Source organism: Sparus aurata, chromosome 1, assembly GCF_900880675.1.
Source record: "Sparus aurata chromosome 1, fSpaAur1.1, whole genome shotgun sequence".
Lineage (NCBI taxonomy): Eukaryota > Metazoa > Chordata > Actinopteri > Spariformes > Sparidae > Sparus > Sparus aurata.
The window spans coordinates 9,561,365-9,584,130 of record NC_044187.1 but is presented as its reverse complement, the minus strand read 5'-3'; the positions used below and the strand labels follow the sequence as shown (position 1 = coordinate 9,584,130).

Genomic DNA, 22,766 nt, shown 5'->3' with positions numbered 1-22,766 from the left:
CACGTCTCCTAGAATGTGTCGCAAGGTGAAAAACTCAAATAAGAAGGTGTAGACTGATTATCCGTCGGCTGATTCTCCGGGCCGATATTCAGCGTTTTTCCAGATTATTGGTACCTGTGTGTTTGTTTTATGTCTGATAAATAATAAAATGAATTAATTTAACAATGTGCTACTTTGGCTGTGATGCAGCATCCTTTCTCAGTCTGAACAGTCACCCGTCTGTGATCTCACTCAATATCCCGCCCACGACATTATCTGATCTAAAGTGTATTTTTCCTTCACAATTGCACATTTACATAAATACAACCTGATGTTCTGTCAACCACATCTGCACACTTTCTGTCCGTCGTTCATTTTTTTGGGAATAAGAACGATTTTTCTGGATTTTTTTTGCATCCATAAAAATCCTTCAGATGGTTGTTTGACTATTCGGAGCCACCATAGTGTGGTTTGACAAACTGATCGCAGGTCAGTTATCACTATGATCTCGACTGAATATAGATCGAGGTGAATGATGGCACAGTTTGGATTAATGATGTGATGTGTGTGTTCATGTGTCGTTCCGGTAAAGCTAGCAGCCCTAGAGGTCGTTTACACTGTTGACACTGAGGATTTGGCCCCTTCCACTTTATTAAATGACCAGTGTTGTCCTCATCACTTCTACGTAAGCCTAATTAGTTGAAATATGCTTAAAAAATAGCTTTCATTGAGACATTTTACCTCACAAATGAGACAAAATGATTTTGATGCGCTGTTTTGCATCCTTTTCCTGCTATAACTGTTTACTCTGACCTTAAACGATCACATATGTTGAGGACCAATTTTAAATAAATCAAATTAAATTCATATGTCACAACCACCTTTCAACACAAAGTGATGGCCTTGCTAGCAACATAACAAACTGCATCACTGACGTCCTGAAATACACCTGGAAGCTATCAGAAGATCTCTCCAGCTCCTTTATCAGCACAGATCTTAAAAATGCAAATGAAGGTGTGCAAAAAGCCCTCAAGACTTTGTATACCGGGTACCAAATCCAAATTTATCTTCAGTATTCTCACTGAAATAAATCATACTGGTCGATCCAGAAGAGAAAGTGAAAAGAAATACTGAGCATCAAATCTCCTCTTACAGGTTAAGTGATTATTATATGGCAGAATCAATATATTTGTTGTGACATTATACATTCTCTGTAAATTAAGTCTTTATAGGAGAAAATTGTCAGATGTTTTTGTTTAATGCAGTAAATCAAATACTGAGCACAGAACTGTTGAATTAAAGGAAATCAGTTTTATACATGAGTTTTAAGTAAAATTTTGGCACAAAGTGACAAATAGGTCAATGGCCAATAAAACCAAGGTTATTACAGGAGCCTCTCAACCGTTAAAAAAAACAAATACTGTATACAATTCTTAATAATGTTGCATACACTGTAAACGTATATCAGAATTAATTTAAAGGTCCAGTACGTAGAATTTAGGAGGATCTATTGGTAGAAATGGAAAGTGGAATATTTGTAATTGTGGTTTCATTCGTGTATAATCACCTCAAATTAAGAATCACTGTGTTTACGTCACCTTAGAATGAGTCGTTTATAGCTGAAGAAGGAGCGGAGTCCTCTTCTTCGAGGTCCGCCATGTTTCTACACCTGCATGCGTGGAAGGCGAGGCCGATTCGACGGGTAGTCGGATGGTTGTAGCGACCAAAATACATGTGTTTGAATGTGACTGCTGTCAGAAAATCGTCAGGTGTGTCATGTTCTCGCATCAGTTTTTGTACGCGTTGAATGCAGATATTTTAATTTGTCCGCCGATTTTTTGTTACCAGTGTTTAGACCGAGTCCTTCCGCTTCCATGTTATCGAGTCTTTATGCCAAGCTGAAATATATAGGTGGATGGATGGATGGATGGATATATGGAGGGAAAGAGGGAGGGAGCATGCGGCCAGGTGTATCAGTCGCCCCCCCGTGTGATGACCTTTCTTCAACTAACAGCTCAACATCTACACACACACACACACACACATAGTCGAGATTCATTACAGATTCATAAGTACCAACATGCCTCCAACCCCTCCTCACCAAGACATCATAAAGGTCAAGTTCATCTTCCTCAGTATTCTCTCTTTGTCTCCCTTCCCTCTCTCCTCATTGTCTCAGCGGGCACTGCAGCAGCCTTAACAACACCAGCCTGTTGCAGCAGGAACCTGTGTGTGTGTGTGTGTGTGTGTGTGTGTGTGTGTGTGTGTGTGTGTGTGTGTGTGTGTGCGTGTTGACTGTTGAGGATAGAAGCCAAAGTGATATGAATACATTTCCATAATGAAGCGTGTTTAGCTCGGCTCTCAGGTCTGCCAGTCTGATGCACTGCGAAACATTTCATCAACAAACAACAAACAACCGGGCCGGTCGTCTTTACTGCCCACTGAGCTCATGTCACACAGGTCGTCTGTTCTGGGATTATATATGAATATATCACACATAAGGATGTGAAATACTGACCGGATCAAACATGTCTAAGTGCTATAAATCCTCGATAGAACTACTATTCATACGCAGCGTCCTGACTTGATGTTCTTTTCAATCAAGTTGATTCAAATCTGCCCAGAAATTTGCAAATCTTGAGCCTGAATTAGCCTGAATTTAAAGGGTAAGTTCACCATAAAATGAATATTCAGTCATCTCCCTGCTGAAGGAAGGTCGAGGTGAAGTTTCGTAGTCCACAAAACATTTCTGGAGCTTAACGGCAAAACAGCGTTGAAGCGTTTTCGACGAGCAGTCAAGGCTTTCAGCTTTTATCTCAGCAGCTACAGTTAAGATTTCAGATTGTAAAAGGCTTTAAATAATGTCTTTTCTAATCAATTTTGGATCTCAGGGCTGTTTTCTGTTTCTTACTTTTCTTTCTTTTTTTTTTTGCTGCAACACTGTTTTGCTGTGAAGCTCCAGAAATGTTTTTTTGACACGAAACTTACCAAACTACCAGAATTTTCATTTTTCTGAACTTATCTTTAAAGTCATATAATATTATTCAAAAACTACCAAAATCCCAGAATATCGACTCTTATTTCGCCTTATTAATATCACGTCTGTATTGTTCTTCTATAGTTGTACAGTCTTAGAATAATTTTCAATGTTGCAGAAACGGGTAACACTTTATATCATTCATAAATGGTAAATTTGCTGAAATGCTTCATAAAACATTTATCAAGCCGTTGTAAAGGTTTGTAAAACATCAGTTGCGACTTTATAATGTCCAAACAAATAATGCTTGTGAATCAGCTGCACAGTGTTTATGAAAGTATCATAAAAATCAGTTGCATCTATCAACGAGTAATTGATCAATCAGTGGTTCATAAAGCATTTCATTGTTTGTTAACAGTGAAATAACTATTAAATAACGTTTCAACAGCTGGAAATGTATAATTAATTAATAATGATAATATAAGCTGCAGCAGGATGAAAAGATGTTCTGTGCTCAGTGTTTTGATTTCTTGTGTTTCCCAGGTTCAGATCACAATGGAACAAATGTCCATCCAGGAGTGGACAGACCTGAGGACAGGTGTCTGGACCTCACCTGAGCCACCCGACCCAGCCGGCCTGCAGGAGGCATGGTACACCGCCCTGTTAACTCTTGATCTGGAGATTCATTTACATTTAAAAGAGAAAGTTCGCTCTGAAATGTGTTCTTGTAGTTTTAATATTCTACAGCTCAGCGAGAAGATTTGTGAAACTGAAGAAGTTGATTATTAAACTGGAGAGCAGAGAGACAAATGTCCTGAAGCCAATCGATCAATAGGGTCGCGGAGTTTGTAGTCCTAAAACCCCAAAATCAGTTTGAATATTTACTCATCTGGTTCCCTTTAGTCTCAAAACCTGTGAGGTCTTTGAATTGGTTTTCCATAATTGAATTAAAAGCAGCGTTTTAAGCGTCTAAATGAGACTACGGAGGTTGTCACACACATTAAACATCATCACACGGAACACAGAGACTCATTTACTCAACTTAAGTCATAAACTATACTAACTTTATCTTTACAACGTGTACATTGATCAGTTTACAGAAATCTGTAGTGATTGTGAGGTGAGACGTTCAGTGGTGTCGTCTGTTTACAGCCCGACATTGGCTTCTGGCTTACTTACTTGCTGCTGTATGTATCATAAACTTCAATTTCAGCAATATTTCAAATTTAAATTCAATAATCCTACAAGCTTTTTGTCGAAGGAACCGTGGTGATGCTAACTTCTACAAAAATAAGTAATCGCTACACCGCTCTATAGATAAAGTCATGAATTAAATTGTGGCGCTCGGTTTCTCCAGAGTGTCGTCTGCATCAGTAAACTGATTTTCCACTGGAATATAATGTACATCAGCCTGTATTTGACCTTTAACCTGTTTATTATTTTTCTATAAAAACATAGTTTAATGTTAAAGCCACATGAATATGTCAGAGCACTTTTATCAGCTGGGGATCAAAGTTCATTCTTTTCATTCTTGACTTTGGAAACAGAACACAGAAATCAGAATATTTGGTTTTCTGACACTTGTATGTGTGTTTGGGGGGGTTATTTAGTCTAAAGGTGATGTTTAAAGAAATGGATGTTAACTGTGGTCTAATCTCTCTCTCTCTCTCTCTCTCTCTCTCTCTCTCTCTCTCACACACACACACACACACACCTCTCGCAGCGGTGGCAGCTCGGTGCTCCTGACTGACTGACAGCCCGGCGGAGGAGGCGTCTGACGCGCAGGATGCTCAGGTGGCGGCGGCGTCTCTCTCTCTCTGTCCCGTCAGTCACTCTCCTCAGCGGAGGTGCGCTCCGTCAGCCGAACACCTGAACTCCAGAGGTAAGAAGATCCTTTCTGTATGTTTTTTTCCTGCTTGTTTCTCACCGACATGTGAAGGTTTGCGCCAGATTTGTCTCGCAGATTTGATTTTTGCTGTTTCAATGCATTCTGCTGTTTGACTCATATTTGTGCCTGTGTGTAATTATGTACTTATATCATGCAATAAGTACTAATTAGTGGATTTTTGGGAGGCTAGCGGTTGTGTTGCAATTCACTTTACATCCGTACATTGTGTGGTGACGTGTTGCTGCCGCAGGGGGCGCTGTTTGTCACCCCGACGTAGAACTGCGACGGATAGAAGCGGAATGATTTATATACTGGTGGCAGTTTAATTAATGCAATGACAGTAGTGGAAAATAACGAAGGTAATCTTCTTTATATTATATATGTATTTTCAATATTTTAATTAGATGTTATCTTGTACTTCTATCTGCTACAACTTGTCAGTATTGCTCCACTAGATTTATCAGAATCAGAATCTTTATCGTTCCACGAACGGGGGGTTTGTTTGCCGCAGCAGCCAAAGGACAGAATATGACAAAAAAAGACAATAACAATAGTAAGGAATAAATAATATGATTAAAAAGGTAAGAAATAGAATAGACTTGTATATACATATAAACATGATATTGTACAGGAAGATTAACATGTCATAACATACAGTGTGGCAGTGAATTTTTATTCATGAATACAAATAATAAATATGGGTATTAAAACATTGACCAGAAATGAGTTTGTCAGGTGCTTCAGGTGCTACATTTACAAATCAATCTTAGAAACTTATATTTCATTGTAAAATATGATGGTTTATTTTCATTAATACATGGATATGAATGCACAAAATTATTCTGTATTAAGTAGTTTTGCTTCATGACTCCAAACAAAAGAACGACATACATGGTAATGTTAATGCATCGTTAATAATCAATATATGAAATGTGTAATTCACACAAAACTATATAATCAGACACTTACAGGGTCCTGGCTAATGGGTAATGTGTGATATTTTATTTCCAGAGTATACTTTGGTATTAAAATCAATGATTAAAATACCGTTCTACTGTATTCTACTGGTGGTATTAAAAAGGACATCATATTTGGTAAATTATGATAATGCGTTTCTCCAACCAAAAAAAAATTAAGGTTTTCATCCTGTTAATCCGGTCATTGAGATTGATAATAATACTGCTTTTAATTGTGTAATACCATAAACTTTGATATTGTAAAACCATGATATTTATATATCATCTTAACATGAAAATGTCATACCGTCGCAACACTACTCACATTTTTGCTTGTACTTCTGTAACTAAATTAAAATGCTAACCTTGGACTTTTAATGGCGACTTATTAACCTGTTGTATCGCTAATTTTACCTCCTCAGTCTAGGAAATAATCCATTTTACTACACTGCATATATTTAACAACAGATTCTTAAAACCTACAAGGAACATTTGAAGTAGAATGCCTTGTTATACATTACATTAAACCACACGACAGTAAATTAACCAGTTTAGATCTGATGCTCTGATACAAAACATTAAGTGTTTTCTTGTATATTAATGCAGCAGTATGATAATAATCCTGGGAATTTGGTGATGCTCTATGTTTGCCGCTTCTATTCGTTGCAGATCTATAAACGTGCTACACACCACACGGCGTCGGCGTGCACGCACGTATTCTCTCGCTCTGTATTATTGCTCTGAAACCAGCCACCATGGGGAGTTGAGGGGGTAGTCGACGGGTTATTTTCGTTAATATTTAATACCAGAAAGCTATCCATATGCTGCGTTTTGGAGCACACAGTTCGCGCCAGTATCCCCAATGCAGCGGATTACGGGGATCGGGCTTTCAGAGACGGTAGGACGGACACTTTTGTGGAAAACACGGGACGTTAACGTACCTAGCTAAGCTAGCCAGCTAACAAGCTAACCAAAACTAGCTAACACACCAAGCTAGCTGGCGTTGCAGCCAGTAGAGTGGAAAACGTGCCCTCGCTTTCTTGTTTTGTTTGATGTTGGATCGGCTGATTTGTTGGTGTTAGCCTGTAGAAAAGTTGGCGTTACTTCTGTGCGAGTTTGCTTGGCACGAATAAATGTACGAAGTACGCTTGTGTGGAAGTGTTTTTGCATGCAGGCCCGTCTTGTGTGGTTGTAGAGTTTGTTTCTGTACCCATCCCCCACCGTCTTTGCAGGCCAAGATGAATGAGATTCTCACTTCAAAGCACTGGCATTGGTGGTGGCATTGCTACGAGGCTAGCTAGCTGTCTTAGCTTGTTAACATTAGTCGATTATTTAGAAAGGGGGAGTCTAGCTGCACGAAGTATGTGCTTTGTTTTGACAACTGTTAGCGCTAGCTTTTAAGCTAGCTGTTAAACTACCGACAAAAACTTAATGGTGAACTTCAGATTTAAGCTCAAAGCATTCATTTGTTTTTGGTCCGACAGGAGACTCTGTGTGTATCTGCACGTAGCTGCCAGTATTAATAACACATGGTTTTAAACATGAATTTCAAACTTACATGCCAAGTTAGCACTCTAACAATGTGTATTTTTGTGATAAGATCTCAATCTCACTTGCCTACATCCTGCTGTGTTCCAGTTTACGTGTGTGTTCTGCTCATCATCCCATTTTAGTGCCTCTGTAAATTGCTGTTTACTATATGAAAATAGTCGTATGACACAGTGAGGGGGGTGAGAGATGAGTCAGTCATCTTTATTGTCATAGTGATAATGTTTATTACCCTTTGTATTATCTTATACTCTAACAGCTGACAGCTCTTCTTCTTTCTCTCGCAGGGTGAATTGTTTGCCAGCAAAATCATTGCTAGAGGGCAAGATCTGATCTCTGCCTTGTGCAATCAGAGACATGAGTGTTGTCAGAGAATTACATGGGATTGGGTACAGGGGCGGTGGTGGGGTTGTGGCCTCTCTGAGCGGCCCTACCCACTTTACCGAGGATGCTCCGCGACCCCCAGTTCCTGGTGAGGAGGGATCTGATGTGGACCCCCCAGGCCAATCAGTCAGCACCCGTCCAAACACCCTTTTCCAGACCCTCAGCTATCTCCCGTCATCCTCATCGAAAATGGGGGATCCATCAAGCTACACGCCCTCCTCGTCGTCTGCGACCCCGCGTCGCCCTGATCTGGACTTGGGATATGAACCTGAGGGCTCTGCTTCACCAACGCCACCTTACCTGAAGTGGGCAGAGTCGCTTCACTCCCTCCTAGACGACCAGGAAGGCATCCAGCTGTTCCGAAACTTCCTGCTCCAGGAAGGGTGTGCAGACCTCCTCGACTTCTGGCTTGCTTGCTCGGGGTTCAGGAAGACCAGCCAGGAGAAGAGGGCCAAGCTGGCCAAGGCCATCTACAGGAAGTACATTGTAGACGGAAGTGGGATTGTCTCCAGGCAGATCAAAGCAGCCACGAAGAGCTTCATCAGAGACTGTGTGGGAAAGCCGCATCCAGACCCTGCCATGTTTGAACAGGTAATGAAAATGCAGATTTAATGTTTCCAATAAGAGCAGTGGTTGTTGGATTACACAGGCCAGTGGAAGAAGTTATGGATTTCTCATTGGTTGTATTTTGTCCAGCTTTGAATGTGTTAGGTCAGCCGAGCTATGGGTCAGAAATGTACCACTGTTAAGGTGTCAGGTAATGCGAAACAGCATTCCTGCGAAGCCGGCAGTAACTGAAACTGAATTTTGGCTATTTAAAAGACAATGTATGACACCCAAAGGCACCACAGTTTGCTTCAATGATAGGGCTGTCCGCAGACTGGTGCTGAGATCTGTTTGTCACAGCTTTGATCACCTCTCCACAGTATGCAGCTGAAGGGTTGGAGGGCAAGTGTTTTTTGGCCTGTACTTATAAAGCCATCATATTTCAGTTGTATATCAATGTTTATTCTAGATTTGAGGAACGTGGCAGCCATGTCTGCTCCCATCACGGCTGGTGTAGTCGGCCTTTGAACAGGACAGAAGTTTTTTTTAAGAACATGCCAGATTTTATTTGTAGTAAAGATTGGATGTTAGTGTGTGTGTTCATTTTCTGTGGATGATTAGTCCATTGAGTGGAAGATTGATCATTTTCTGTCAGAATAAAAACCGCACAGCAGTTGTTGTAGCCTTAAAACATATGATGGACCTGTGAGCAGCGTTCAGTGGCGCTTCAATGAAGATTGTTCTTTGGGGTCGAGAGCTAAAACCAGTCCTGCAGTCGAAATCCATTTATGGAACCAAAGTTGCTGAAAAGGTCCCTGAAAATATTCTTGTGGCCATATAGAGCGCTGTTACACCCCTGTAGTAAAATGTAAATGGCATTTTAAAATGTGTGACAAAGAAAAGATGCAACTACAGTTCCAAACAAGTCACAAATGAAACGAGGTGGAGGGAAAAATTCTCTCTTGAAAGTTTGCGTCAGTAATCTGAATTTTGAAGCCCAGTTTTTGACAATATGATGGCCTATAAACATTGTGTAAGACCACGCTGTTCATGGAAACATAATGGATGTTATTATGTGATATGATAGAATAAGTGTTGTGTTGGACCTAGTCCTGATCCACAGGTATTTTGAACAAACAAAAAAACAATCTCCATCCAGACAGGCATATTAGCACCATTTCAGAAATACTCTCCATCCGTACTTACACATCACATGACATTACATGTACACTGATCATGGGCGTGCTGTTGTGAACAGAAGTGTCAGCAAGCGTTTTTCTGCTCCATCAGTGTATTTTCAATGTCAGTTTATGTTTGTCTAAATATAGACAATATAAGATCCATTCTGTCAGTGTCCATATTCAGGTAATTCAACAAAATCAGACATAACATCTTTAAGAAAGACCAAAAAGCATAGATAAAGGTATGTTGTAAAATACACCTGTGCAGTGTGGACAAGGCCTACGTCTTGAGTTTTGGTGCGGAGTGTGAGCAAAGATAATGGAAGCAGATCAGTTTGTTTATTTTGATTATGGATCATTACAAATACGCTGTCTTCTAAAGGCAAGTGGTCACAAAGTGAGACAGAATAAACTGCGTGGAAATCAAACGTTTTGATGAATCAAGATGTATTTGTAGTGTTTTTATAATCGCATCACAGTCCCTTAAATTAAGTCATGAAGTGCTTGGAGATTTCCACCTCTACTGTAAAAGCACAGATTCATGTTTTCTCGTCTTGCAAGTAAACCACAACAAAGAACCAAACCGGGCCGACTTTCAGTTTGGTTTTCACTCGTGTGAAACTGTGTCCTATTTTGCCCTTGAACTCGTTCACTCCTCCTGCCTCAATTGCTCTTTTTGTGGGTCTGCAGAATGAGTGTTCAGACCGCACACATTTGAGACTGCCGTCGCAGGTCTCGTCAACACAGACAGGATGTGATGACATAATAACCATAGAGAACTAAATGAAGCTCCTTTCAGTTTTGGATGTCTCTGCAGTCCACGTTTTCTGTTGCTGTAGCCTGATTCAAACGCACCTTTCTGTTTCGGTCTCGTCAAGCATTTGACAAGCTCGGCAGTCAGTTACATAAATGAAACTTTTACTTTGCTGTAGAGCCCTGTAGTCATCGTAGAAATCCGTGTTCACATTTATATTCAAAAGGCAAAGCGGCGTTTAAAACGCATTTATCCTCAATCGAGGGACGAGTTGAGAGCCGAGAGCCAGGTCGAGACCTTTCAGACCGGTAGTGTTTGCTTCAGTCTGAAATGTATCAGCGCTGAGTGGGTGGACTTAATTAGTGATTATAATTTGTGTGAAAAATGAAGGAAACATCTTCAGGCGTCATTAAGTTTTGTACCCACTCACTGTTTGTGTGTCTGTTCCAGGCCCAGATAGAGATCCAGAGCATGATGGAGGAGAACACCTACCCTTTGTTTCTGAAGTCAGATCTGTACCTGGAGTACACGCGGACCGGAGGGGAGAGCCCCAAGCCGAACCCCAGCGATCAGAGCCCTTCATCGGGTCCGGCTAAGCCTGTGCCTGGGTACTTACCCACACTCGCTGAGGATGAGGAGTGGCGGTAAGACGATGCATCAATAATTTTTATTTATAGCGCAGGATTCGTGTCTCTCGTCTGGAATAATTAGACGAGAAATTCCACCAACTTCTCCGAGTAACACAACTTGAAAACATTCTCGCAACTTGTGCCATAAATAATGTTTCATGTGTTTGACAAAATATATATTTGAATGTGATTTTGTAGGTGTGGAGGAGGAGGAGGTGTGATGCCAGTGGAGGAAGAGAAAGATGAGGAGGAGTGTGGAGACACACCAGCTGGTAGGCTGACTCATAGCCTGCTGATGCAGACGGCACCGCAGAGAGCCTCGACCAACAGGAGGAGGCAGGACAGCAGGGAGTACAGGTGTGTGTGTGTGTGTGTGTGTGTGTGTGTGTGTGTGTGTGTGTGTGTGTGTGTGTGTGTGTGTGTGTGTGTGTGTGTGTGTGTGTGTGTGTGTGTGTGTGTGTGAATACCTAAGAGGACTGAGATGTCTTTGAGTTTACATTATTACCTCAAAATGTTTTAAAAATCATGGTAATCCCCCTGTGTGATTATTGAGATATTTTGTATTGTCAGTATTGGATCACTTCTCTGGACACGTAGACAACATTGATTATGATGCCAATATTTTTCCTTTCATTATTAAGACTGATAATTATTAAGATAGAGGCAGGATATTAGTTATTATTTCAGTTTAGTGAGCTGAAACGGTGAACTTCACTGGAAATGTAATAATTATAATTATCCTCAGGCATCATTATTTGCATTATGATCTCTAAGAAGTCATCAGCGCATGTCTGACAGCAACAGTATATACCAATGCCAATACCAGTGCATTAGCCAAGCTCTAATCTGTGGCTTGTCAAGTCATATATTTTTTTTACTATGCATAAAATCTACAAAATAATAATACATTTCATTTCATCATAGGAAACGGTTGATTTTATTCATTTAACCCCTGAGCTTTAAGGTGTTTTCTGTATAAAAATTTCTTTAAAAATAGTGTGCAAATGCTAAATATTATCCGCATATAAAAAATAATAAATGTAAATGTACTTCATTTATGCAGCCCTTTACAACAACCCTTTCAATGTACCAAAGTGCTTTACAGCAGGTAATAAATAAAAAGAAGAAGAAATAAAAACAGTGAGAGCAATAAAATACAGCAAAATCAAATAAGAAATAACGCTCACCATCACGCTAATGGGTATTAAAAGCCATCATGAATAAATAGGTTTTTAGCCTGGATTTGCAGAGGCCCAGGTCAGAAATGAGACGCATCGGGCGCCGTTTAGCTCAGTGGGTAGAGCGCGCGTCCCATGTGCCGAGGCTCTGCAGCGGACCCGGGTTCGACTCCCGGTCAGAAATAAGACGCATCTCGGCGGGGAGCTTATTCCAGAGCCTGGGAGCAGCAACAGAAAAGGCTCGGTCACCCCAGTGTTTATATTTTGACCTGGGCACTTCCAGCAATAGTTGGTTAATGGACCTCAGAGCTCTACCAGGATTACGAACAGTTAAATGCTCAGATAAATACGATGGGGCGAGGCCGTTAAGAGCTTTAAAAACAAACATTAAAAGTTTAAAATCAATTCTATAAAAGACAGGAAGCCAATGAAGGGAGTTTAGAACAGTAGTGATGTGCACGCGTCTGTTAGTGTTGGTTAAAAGACGGGCAGCAGCGTTTTGCACAAGTTGAAGGCGACTAAGAGAAGAGCAACAGTCTTATTAGTTAGTTTAAACAAGCAAGAAACCAAACCTGCTGAGCTGCCAACAACCAAACATGACATCCTGAGAATGAAGTCCTGGTCGTAGAAATGTGTGTTTAATGTGATGTGAAAATTCATGGATTACTCCGAGCACTCGAGCACGTGTATTAACATTTTCACGTGAGCTCACTACATTAAATCTCTCCACTATTCTTCTCAGGCCGTGGCGAGAGCCGGTAAACCCGTACTACGCCAACATGGGCTACGCTCGCGCTCCAGCGACCAGTGCCAACGACAGTGAGCAGCAGAGCATGTCGAGCGACGCTGACACACTGTCACTGACCGACAGCAGTGTGTAAGTACACACAGATGACTCCAGTATTACTGCGTGGTGGTTATTAATTCAGCTGCTGGATTTAAACATGATTAATGACGAGTGTTTCAGATCTGTGTTTGATCGTTGTCGTTCTGTGTGTCTGCGTGCAGAGATGGTATTCCTCCATACAGATATCGGAAGCAGCATCGAAAAGAGATGCATGAAAGTGCCAAAGCCAATGGACGTGTGCCCCTACCTCATATACCTGTGAGTCATGCACACGCAACTCATTTAGCCTCCTATCAGCATTCACAGCTGCATGTAGCATTAGTGGTAACTTGATCCCTGGTGACCTAATTCAGATATCAGCGGGGATTTGTTTATCCACACGCTGTCGCCGCTTGAATTATTAATGCGGCAGAAAACAACGAGTAGCTCAGGGCGGGTCACGCTGTCACATGATTTTGTATTATGTTAATGTTAGCACCCAGAGACAAAACAATTATGAGCTTTCACAGTCGCTCCCTTAATTGAAATTAGAGAATCTGTCTCATGTCGTTCTCTTCACAGCACCCATCCCCCTTCTGTGCAGTTTAAGGGTTATTCATTTTTTTGTCCTGTCTAAATTTGTTAATAATTCTTGTGTTAATTGACTTAATATTTATTTGATTTATCAGAGCGGATGTTCATAGGAATTTTTGGCATGTAGTTTTTGACTTCTTGTGTCTGTATCCAGCGCACGTACCGCATGCCAAAGGACATCCATGTAGAGCTGAGAGGTTTGCAGCGGATCTCATCAGCAGGCTGGAGACGGTTCTCAGAGAGAGAGAGGCTCAGGAAAGACTCGAGCGAGGCTGAAGAGGTACGACTGGGTGAGTCCATCACTGTTTGTATGCAATGTCGTTCTCACACTGCGGGGTTGAGCTGTAATTTCATTCCGTTATTCGCACACGGTGGAGGTTGCCTCAGAAATGTTTGACATGTCAAATCGGGTCCGGAGCGAGTGAAGCAGCCGCACAGGAGAAACCAAAGATGGTGTTTTGGTTGGCGTATACCAGAATATGGCTGGACACACACTTTGTTTATGTGAAAAGTGTGGAAAACATGACAAAACACACATCAAACACATGATAAAATCAGTAAATCCTGATTATGCTTCTGCGTCACGGCGATGGCGTAGCTACGTCGTCGACGCAGACCCCTACGCGGACCCTACGCCGTAGCCTGACGTGCGCCTCCAAAAAATCCTGACTATGCGTCACGTCGACGTGTCGAGACGCGAACGGCAAGGACTGTGAATGGTCCGCTCAGAACGTCATTTCCGGCAGTTGCTTTTCCGGTCAACAGTATAACACACACCGCCATTTTAAAGTTTTTGTGGTACGTGTAATAACAGCATTTGTTGTTCAATATCCACGAGCTCCATCTCCAAAAACACCCGCTCCATCTCAGTTGCCATTGTTTACTGTCTGACCGGAAGAAAACCAAGGAATCCGATATGAACCCCCCGAAACCAAACAAAGACACAGCCACACCCCCCCTAGCGGCTTGGCGGTGAATTGCAGAACAACGCGTTCCCTCTACGCAGAACTTCGAATGCTCAATGACGGCGTAGGGTCGACGACGTAGCTACACCGTCGCCGCGACGCAGAAGCATAAACCAGGCTTAAGATTCAAAATGTCACTCTCTCATCAGGGTTCGTACGGGTGCTTGAAATCATTGAAAGTACTTGAATTTCAATGTTGTGGTCTGAAAAGTGCTTGGATTTTAGTTTAAGTGCTTGAAAGTGCTTGACATTATAACTCTGTGTCTTGGCAACATTGGGATCAGAGTGGATAGTTTTCTTACAAGCAGAAATAAAACCTGTGTGTGTGTGTGTGTGTGTATCATCACACATGCAGCCTGGTAGCAATAGAGAAGGATGGCTGAGGAGAAGGTGCATTTGATGCAATTTGGAGTGATGACACGTTCAATATTAATAAACTTTGATGAATAAGCAAACAGCTTATAAAAGTTTATGGCAAAAAAGGAAATGACAGGGTGTTCTCAGGTCTCTCTTTGTCTCGCTGAAGAATGCCAAGTGGCTTCCCTCATTTTGGATAAACTTTGTGTTCTCCTTTAATTTCTAAAGTTTTTGCTATTATGAAACATCATTTTAGAAGTTTACAGTATTATACAATGTGCATAATTGTGATTAAAAAGTGAAAATAAATAATCACGAGTCTATATATTACTGTAGATATGTATTTTACCCCAGCGAGAAGGTGCTGGAAAATTTTGTAAATGACCGTTAAAAGTATGTTTTGCTTCATTTTGTATGTTTGGCTGCCTACATGATTTTTTTATCAGCCACTTAGCTGAACAAAACCTTCATGTATATATTTTCAAAGAAAATATGGAGTTGTTGCTACTGGATCTGTTAATTTTCCCCCCTCAAACACTCGCTACATTTCGGCACAAAACCTACATTTGTAGTTGTATTTCAGGTAGCAAAGTGCACAAACACAGAGAGATAACAAAAACAAACACAACAACATTCTCCTTTGCTCGACCACACACACTCATTACGTTCCACTGCTTTCTCTTTCTTGCTCGATCAGACATTTTCTACAAACCGCACAATCGTGTGATTGTTTTTTTAAACATGGAAACAAACTCTGCTTGACAAAAGGCACAATGCAGGCAGCGAGACAGAAGATGGCTGATTTAAAAACAGGAGTTTTGGAAATCCTGCTTCAGAACACGGCATGAGCCAGATGAACTCTGGTTGTTCCAACAGATCAATCAATGGTCTGCAGAGTTTAAACTCCACCGTGTAGAATTGGCTCAGCGTGCTAGATACCTCAACAGGAGGGTGACGAAAAACAAGAGGGCACAGAACACTTCATTTGCTACCATCCACAACTTGACAATGGAATCACAAAATTAACCGCTCTAATGTGTCGCTGAGCTGAACTGAACCGGCCTGCTCTGCGAAAACGGGGCTCTGCATACATGTTGCTATCTGATGACCCCACCAGTAATAAATATGAGAACGCTAACCCACATTTCACGTAATTTCATCACAGAATCTTTCAGTTCGGCCAGCATTAACTCGTAAGAGGCTCTGGCCGTCATGTGTTCAATCCAGCCCGTATAACAATGTGTACTTGTATTTGCTCAGTTGCGTAGTGTAAGCACAAACCCAAACTGCGGCCTTCGTGTTCATAATTTTTTTAACCAACTTGGACTACATTTAATGTTGATTCACTCACATTTGCATCCTGCGTCACTTTGAAGTCAGCTGGATTCACTGGAAACAAAAGCTAAATGAAATGGGGGCACTACCATTAGTGTGTTGTTATTTAGAGAGAATATTATTGTGATAACTACATTTTTTTTCTGATATAAGCTCTTTTTAGATAGAAAAGGCGGCACATTTGCTCCAAGGTAAGGGCAGCAATGTGCCGGCCTGTCTTTCTAAAACCGAGGAATGATATTCCTCCTTTTCCAAAAGCCGCCTCTGAGGTAGGCGTAAACGTGTGACGTGAAGCTCGAAGTTGGGCTGTAAACAGTGACAATGAATTTGTCTTCAAAATAAGAGCTTTACATTGCACCCCATTGGAGTTTAGAACTGGGTCCTTAGCAGGGGGCTTTTAATTTGAAAGTAGCGACCGTCCTTAGCCCGCCGACACAACAACAAGCTAACACAACCAAACAGCTACAGAGACCGAGGAGACGCTAGCATCTCCTGGATCTCAGCGGCTGTCCAGTTGTTCATCTTAATGTCCGTGGATGAAAAGAAGGACTGACTGTTGTGATCAGCTGTTTCTTGGTTTTAAAACTCCCCGGCTGTGTGTCGCACAACAGTGCACATCATCGACACCTCCGCCCACCTCAAGCAGAGGCCGGCACATCGCCGCCTCGTTTTTAGATAGCGGGACAAGGCGGAATTAAGTGTACCCTCCGAGGCAGAAAATCGGCGGACCACAACAGACCCCCAATTTGCCGCCCTCTGTCTAAAACTGCAGACCGAGCCGCCAAAAGGACGGGTAAATTGGCGGCTTGGTGCTGTGTCTAAAAACGGCTATAGTGCCTTCAATTTTAGGAACAATTAACCAACACACACAGTTTGTGAACATCCTGTTTTTTTCACTGTGCTTACAACATTTGTCTTCTCGTCCTCCCAACAGGAAGAAGAGGGTGATGATGCTGACATCTCGGTGACAACCTCCATGTCTTCTCATAGCATACCACTCTCCCTCCCCTCATCGTTTCCACCTCTCTACGGCGCCCGCTACTCAGAGACCACTGCTAACACGGCAACAGTCGCCACTTACGGCGGCCTGGTCGCCATGGAGGATTCCCAGGACGACGACCCGGAATCTATTTTGGATGAGCATGTGCAACGCGTGATGAAGACGCCGGGCTGCCAGTCGCCGGGGGCAACCAACAGCACCTTAGGAGGAGGCGGGCGGCACACGCCTCCCAAATCGTCGCGCTCACCTGACGGGGGGACGGGCCCGCCTCACTACCCCCCACACCGAGGGGGAGGTCACAGTCTGCCTGCTGCTGGGGTCAAAGGTAAGACCACAGTTACATTGACTTTGGAAACATCATTTATTGTTGAGCTCTGAAAAACAAAAATGTCTCATCAACCATCCATTATCACCATCCTCTTACTCTAAAGTAGCATAAAGACCTTGATAATTCGCAGTCCTGGCTTTATAGAGATTCCATTAAAAACCTTTCTTGGTGCCACTTACACTCTCACTGCGATGCTCGTCTCAGGTGTTCATCACCACAAGCAGCTGTACCACCACCGAGGAAGAGAAGGCCAGGAGGAGGCGGGCTCTCGGTCTCAGGCTAACTTAATGTGGAACGGAGACCCGGCCAACCAGTATGCAGGGAGAAGTCGTAACTACGCCGACGGTGCAGGAGCCAGCACGATCGAGGGCATGGGTTACAGGTACAGATTGGTCCGCAACCAAACTGCATGTGGTGTGTTTCATTCATTCAGATGGCCTCAACTGATTTGTGTGTGTGTTCGTTCTGCAGTAGTAAAGGCAGCACGCTGTCGAGGCGAGGATGCAAGAAGGCAGCAGAGACATCGGGCAAAGGTGATGAGAGTGGGCGGGGCATGGAGACGCAGGTACCAATGGAGGATCTGGAGAGAAACCAGAAGATCCTGCAATGGATGATGGAAGGAGACAGACAAAGGAAGACCTCACACGGGTGAGTCATTTAGTGTGTAGTACCCCCGACTGATAAAAGTTTAATTTCTCAGGGTTTGATTAGGGGCGAAACAGTCTTGTGTTTTTCCTGAGTCAAATCGTTGGTTATTCATCCCTCCCGCCTTGTTATTCCAGCGGAAGCACCAGTAGCTCCAGGCGGACGGGAGCCAGCAGCGAGTCACCACGTCCAACTTCAGTGGAGCGACCCGGAGCTGTGCACCCCTGGGTCTCCGCCCAGCTGCGTAACAACCCCTCCTCAGTGTCCACCGCCATCCCCGGCTCATCGTCCACGCAGGTCCAGCCCTCGCACCCTTTCATCCAGGACCCAGCTATGCCCCCCAACCCGGCTCCCAACCCCCTCACCCAGCTGGAGGAGGCTAGGAGGAGGCTGGAGGAGGAGAGGAGGAGGAACGCACTACAGCAGGCCAAGCAGAGGTAGATGTCAAGCGTTTGCACCGCCCCAAAAATCACTTGTGTTTGCCTCAGAGGGCTTTTTACTCGTGTCTCAGTTTGCATTTCTTCTTCTTTGTTTGACCATGGATCTTGCTCTCTTTAAGGCATAAGTCCGGTAAGCGCCAAGTGTGTGAGAACATGACCGTCGCTTACTACTTCTGTGGAGAGCCAATCCCATACCGAACATCAGTCAAAGGCCGGGTGGTGACTTTGGGCCAGTTCAAGGAGCTTCTTACCAAAAAGGGCCATTACAGGTGAGAACATCTGATGCTTGTGTTTTAAAACATATAGCGAGGGTGGGAATGTTCATTTTAAGAGTCACTTTTCACATCATTTGACTGTGAAATAATCAAATTCTCGTGTGTGTGTGTGTGTGTGTGTACAGGTTCTACTTCAAGAAAGTGAGCGACGAGTTTGACTGCGGGGTCGTGTTCGAGGAGGTGCGTGACGACGACGCCATCTTGCCGATCTTCGAGGAGAAGATCATCGGGAAGGTGGAGAAGGTCGACTGAAATTTTTTTTTTTGGAAAACGGGAAGATGACACAGAATTGCAAAAAAAAGATGATTTGGAAAAAATAAGGAGACGGGAAGAGAACATTGGGGTTTCGAAAGAGAATTTCACCTGCGAGGAAATCGAAAGAAAGTAGAAAGATGGAAGGAGCGACGTGTGACAGGAGGAAGATTGCGCCGCGTTGGTAGAAGCTCGAGTTTTAAGGAGGTGGTTAGTTTTTTACGGAACATCTGGATAATCCGCGTCACGCCCTGGATCAAACCCACAATACAGCGAAAGGAAGCTTGGCCAGATGAAACCTGAGCGGAGAAAAAGGAACATAAATTATTTCACCTGTCTTGTCTCCGCTGTGGATATCCGAGGAGCGCTGTCAAAATCTGATGTCTGACCAGTCTTCCACTGCTACGGATGGAGGGAAGGGCGTGTGTGTGTTTGGGGGGAAAGGGGGGGGGGAGGGGGTAACTGCTGGAAGGAGGAGAGGATAAAGTAGTCTTCCACTTCTGCTCCGGAGGAGTCTGTCCTCCGCAGACCATTACGATGCTGCTACATTACCACAGAAAACTCTTCAATCGGTGCTCGGGACAGTAAACGAAGCGGTTTTGTTCCATTCGGGAGTCTTCGCTGCCTTTTTGCTGTCTCTGTTCCTCATCAGCTGGTGACGGGGGGGAGGGGGGGGGAGGAGAGGACAGAGGATTTTGGGGGGAGTGGAATTTTTGGCCTGCTTCTCCTCTCGTTGACTTCATAGCCTCAAAACAGAAACTTTTCTCGCCCTCGATTCCTAGATGTCATGTAGTGATCTCTCACGCCGACATGTTCAGACAACAGTTCTCCACACAACTTGTTTACCAAAGCTACATATTTTTGATAAGACAAGTATCCTAGCTACTTGTTTCATTTTATTGAATTGTGTATGTACAAGGCAGGTACTATTACTTATTAATGCAGCCTAATTTCGTTATATCTCAACTTAATGTCGTATTATTGTGTATGTTTTGAAGCTAGATCATTAGTCATTTCAGGGCAGCCATTTTGTTTGTTTTGTTTCCCCCCCCCCCCGCTGTAACACATCTCTGCACCTCAGTTCTGTTTACCTTTTTTGAGTGTGCAGTTCTGCTCTGCTGCGCGACGGATTTTAATCATAGGATTGCTTTTTTTTTTTTTTTTTTTTTTTTTGTTGTTCCACCTCTCAAAGGTTATCATGAAACACAAGAGCGCACACTACAAATGTGCCACCTATGACCACAGTATCTTTTTGTTTGTTTGTTTGTAACAAATCACACTGTCACCTCATTTACGTCATTCTTCTGCTACACTGAGAGCCCGTGTACGTAACGCTGAACTCAGTCTAGGTGCCTGCCTGCCTGCCTGGCCAGTGCCATTACTATCTAGAATGCTTATTCTGATGCGTGTCGAGTGTGAAAGCCTGTGTCATGTATGCCTGAACTCAGCCAAAGAGCATATCGCGCGTCCCGTATGCCTACATGCGTGTGTCTGACCAGTCCAAGTCCAAGAGTATCTGTCGCATTTTTATTTGTATTTTTTTTTTCATAATCAGCAGAAGGGATCAGCAGAATCTTCTTCCTCATTGCAGATTCCTAAACTTCAAATGTCGTAGCGCAACACTGAGTTTAAAATCTGCGGAACTGTTTGATATTTTGGGGGAAGTTATCTTATTTGCTTTGTTGCTTAGAGCTTCATGAGAAAGTTGATATCACACTTAATTTCTGTATGTCAGATATAAAGCCGCAGCCAGCAGTTAGCCTAGAAATAAAGGCTGAGAAAGGATCTGAAAACAAGCCACCGGGCCTCGACGTCAGTTTTACACGGTGGCCAAATGGAGCATTTATGACATCACATGAAAAAAGACTTTAATTAAAACCTTGTACAAGTAAAACAAGCTGGGGCTGCAACTACTGATTTGTATGCCATTCTTATTTGGTATATATATATATAATTGTTTTGTTTGAATAGTTGAGACGTTTATTTTCTCTCACCTTAGACAAAAAAAACAGCAAAATGAGCAAACTAACCTGAGAATATCTCCCTCAAAAATTATTTTGATTGTCGACCAAAACAACCACTTTTTAAAGTCAAATGTCAAATAAATTATTTAAGTTTAAGGTCTAAAACAAACTAGCTAGACAGGTTAGCTTTACTCTCTTTTGAGGCTTTATGCTAAGCTAAGCTAACTGGCTGCTGGTGTAGCTTTATATTTTCCGCACAGATCTAAGAAATCGTTTTCAGTCTCACTACTAGCATGAAAGCAAATAAGCATATTCTCCACGATGTCAGACTTTTCCTTCACACCTCTCTCATCAGTACAGTACTGCAGTAAGGCCTTCAGGCCAGAATATGGTATAAAGCACCGTGCAGACAATGCACTGATCACACACCAGCTGTGTAAGCTGAATGTAATTTGACTTTTTTAAAAACTTGTTCACAAAGGAAATCCCTTCAGCGGTCACGTCATCGCGTCTGTCCTCAGTCTTGATGTCAAACTGTTCGGCCTGATTAAGTGTTTCGTGTTATCTATGCTGGTAGTTAATTGAATGTGTCCATCAAACAAAGAGGTCCTACTGTTCATCTCGCAGGAATGTCAAGTACAATTTGTCCTGGGTTTCTGCCCAGTAAGGGAAAAACATAGGATTTGGAAAACACATTTGTCCTAACTTCAACCCATTATGCCTTCAATATGAAATTTAAAATTTAGATATGTATTTGTTTATAAAAAAAAAAAAATGTAATTTTAATAATCACCGAGCATGTTCTTTATAAGGAATGTTTTCCTGATGAGTTGAATTATCTATTTTGTTTTAATGTGTATGTGCGAACTGCTATGGCCCTCTGATATATTTTATCTGTTTTGTTAGAAAGAACGCCCAGGGACAGTTGAATGATACCATTTGTTAAGAGTTGATTCTTGTGATTTATGATTCGATGGACAAAACAAACAACTGCGTCTTTTGTGTTGTCAATTTGTGTGAAACACAGTGCCTTTATCATGTTTATCTTTCAAAATATCTTTATTGAACCAATCCTTGCTTTTTAATGTAAGTTTTTATCTTTCGGTCAGTCCCGTTGTATTTTTAGCTGCAGTCATGCTTGCTCACTTCTGTTCTGATAGATCCTCTGCTGTAAATATGTACATTATCATTTCATATGTGTCTTCAGACCTGCACCACATGTCCATGGTGTTTCTGTTTTTCAAAGGTAAACGCCAAGATGTCACTGTGCTGGTTCCACTTGTACATTTCTTTTAAAAAGGTACTTCATAATAAAGATGTTGAATAAACACTTTGATTGTTCAGGCATCGTTCTGTGTTCACATACTTCACTTTGACTCTCTCTTTTTGCCATAAATTAAGATGATGCATGCGGGCAGTTCTAACACCGTAGCTCTCGTCCACAGCAGACGTTTGACTTAATGTTAGAAAAGCACGTGTTCATGATTACTTTAGCAACGGCTCTGTTCTAGTCAAGTGTCCCATGAAGTTATGACAAGTGTGTCGGCATGCACAAACTGAAACTGAATCACCCCAATGGACCGTTATATCACCATTACATATTGTTGACAACAAGCTTTCCATGAAAAATGAGAAAGGCGGAAGTATTTTCCACAAAATTATAAATGCTTGTTGACGTGATAGCTGGAGTACATTCACTCAGGTACTGTAGTAAAGCTTTATTATTTCTGCATTCAAATGTCTGACACATCTATATTTTTTTAAG

General features: G+C 42.3%; 1 pseudogene across 1 annotated transcript; it reads left to right on the top strand.

The window, feature by feature from the left end:
• The first annotated feature begins 6,508 nt into the window (after window positions 1-6,508).
• On the top strand, window positions 6,509-22,334 carry LOC115585061 (axin-1-like; annotated as a pseudogene). Its single transcript, XR_003984656.1, has 13 exons — window positions 6,509-6,698; window positions 7,636-8,323; window positions 10,664-10,857; window positions 11,041-11,199; window positions 12,763-12,897; window positions 13,029-13,125; window positions 13,595-13,730; window positions 17,032-17,422; window positions 17,630-17,807; window positions 17,897-18,073; window positions 18,208-18,507; window positions 18,630-18,779; window positions 18,911-22,334. The product of XR_003984656.1 is annotated as an axin-1-like (transcript).
• The last annotated feature ends 432 nt before the right edge of the window (window positions 22,335-22,766 follow it).